Source organism: Octopus bimaculoides, chromosome 6 (assembly GCF_001194135.2).
Source record: "Octopus bimaculoides isolate UCB-OBI-ISO-001 chromosome 6, ASM119413v2, whole genome shotgun sequence".
NCBI classification, from domain to species: domain Eukaryota; kingdom Metazoa; phylum Mollusca; class Cephalopoda; order Octopoda; family Octopodidae; genus Octopus; species Octopus bimaculoides.
The window spans coordinates 116,421,264-116,423,658 of record NC_068986.1 but is presented as its reverse complement, the minus strand read 5'-3'; the positions used below and the strand labels follow the sequence as shown (position 1 = coordinate 116,423,658).

General features: G+C 35.4%; 1 protein-coding gene across 1 annotated transcript in view; it reads right to left on the bottom strand.

The window, feature by feature from the left end:
• Positions 1 to 2,395, bottom strand: part of LOC106881345 (SPARC-related modular calcium-binding protein 1) — a 199,144-nt gene that overhangs the window by 74,689 nt on the left and 122,060 nt on the right. The window lies entirely within an intron of this gene.

Below are 2,395 nucleotides of genomic sequence, written 5' to 3'. Positions count from 1 at the left end.
AGAACAGAAACTTATTCTTATTATGCATTCGATCCGCAGAAAAGATTTACAAACGACGGCGAGCTGGCAGAAACGTTAGCACGTCGGGCGAAATGCTTAGCGGTATTTCGTCTGCCGCTACATTCTGAGTTCAAATTACGCCGAGGTCGACTTTGCCTTTCATCCTTTCGGGGTCGATAAATTAAGTACCACTTACGCACTGGGGTCGATATAATCGACTTAATCCGTTTGTCTGTCCTTGTTTGTCCCCTCTGTGTGTAGCCCCTTGTGGGCAGTAAAGAAATAAGAAAAGATTTACAAATGACATTTCGCATTTATTCCCCATCACGGTTTCAACTGTGGCATTGAAAGAATGCCAGTGGTTCATCCTTTCATGGGTCGATTTCCAGGTGATATTTTGCATTGGAAGCTTTTGACAAAACAATAAAAAGCGCACGTACAAAAAGGAAGACACCAAAACAGTATGTACGCAAGGCACTGAGAGCTCAACACAGCAGAGAAATGAAAAGACACAATAAAAAGTAAAACAACTTAAGTACTTCTACTAACCACAACATAATAACAATAGCAACAACAATTGCAACAATATAAGATGGATTTTCAACGTGGTCAATCGACCTGTTAAGAAGTAGTATTAAACCACATCTTGTCATCTTTAAAAACAGCAGGACGTGTTAGATAAAATACTCCGATGTATACTAAGCCTAAAAACAGCAACAACAGCAGCAAAAAACGGGATGATCATGGCTAGAAAGCCTTTAATCATATATCTTGTAAATGAGTGCTGAGATGGGCAAGAACTACGGCGCAAGAACGACTATATTTTCTTTAATTATATCTTAACTTTTTGACACCGGGACCAATCAAAGACGAAAATATTGGCAACACGACCACAACGAAGACAAGAAGGGAGTTTGTGTGTGGCTGTGTTACATGCTAGAAGTAGGAGCCAATCATATGATTTTATTGATTGTGTGTGTGTGTGTCTAAAAATATAGAAGAACAGATTGCATATGGTCCTAAATGTTTATGCCTGAAAAAAGATGAGACGAACATGACTGGAATCTGAGATTTCTTTAATCATAAGTCTTCTGAAAGAGAGCTGAACTGAGGCCAAATAACAACAATGGCAGCCAATGACATGGTTTAGGCAATCAACTCTTGTTGCAGAAGTATGTAACTCATGATGGGAAGATGATTTCAAGCAGTACAAACAGCTGACACATTCATCAAACAAATAATTACAACATTAAGCACATTTGGCCTATGTGTGATCGTCGAAGCAAACATCACAACAGTAAACTTCCTTGGTGTCACGCTTGAATTATACTCAAATCATACGAGCTCATGGTTATGCCATTACCAGCTTAATGGAGGATGGCTGGAATCATGAATTTTTCGATATGTGTTTATAGATATCACAAATAATCTTTAGGATTAATGAGGGGGTGATTAAAATCTATATTAATGTAGTCTAATTTGCGTTAGATAAGAGAGGTTTCGTTACGGGAAATTTATAGAGATTAAAATGAATATTCGTAGATTCGTATAAACAGTAATCCTTTAACAAAACTTCTATCCATGTGTTTTCGAACGTTTTTTTCCCTTTTTCTCATATATCGTCAGACTCCTATTCTTCATCGAAAGTTTGGACAATCGGAAACTTGAAACTTAAAGTAGTTCCAAGAGACTTCAACTTGTAAACAAAAAGTCAATGCTCACTACTTACGTGTAAATACTGAGTGTTTTTTTCTGCCTGTGTAGAGTTAAAGGCTCCCCAATCAATCCGGATATATATATATATATATATATATATATACACATTCATACATACACACACACATTTATATATATATATATATGTAGGTATTTATGGATATATGTGTGTGTGTGTGTGTGTATTGTATGTATATATATATGTGTGTGTGTGTGTGTTTGTTTACATATGTATGTATGTATTTCTATTGCATATTTCTGTAATTGGTATAGTTGATTTATTAGTGAGAATCTATGGGAAATTAAAAAAAAAAAGAAATTTCCCCATCACAACCACCACCACCACCGACAACACCGCCACAATCATGACCACCACCACCAAATCACTACCTTACCACCACCACTACTACCACCTCCACTGCCACTTCCGCCGCCACCACCACCACCACCAGTATTAATACTAACAACAATAACAACAACAACAACACCAACAATAGCAGAAATTAGCAATAAATGGGTAATAATAATAATAATAATAATAATAATAATAATGATAATAATAATGATAATAATAATAATAATGGTAATAAAAGTAATAATGATGTATGATATGATATTGAAAGACAGTAATAATCATGGCAAACGTTTATAATGATAATGAATATATCTTGTAATTATT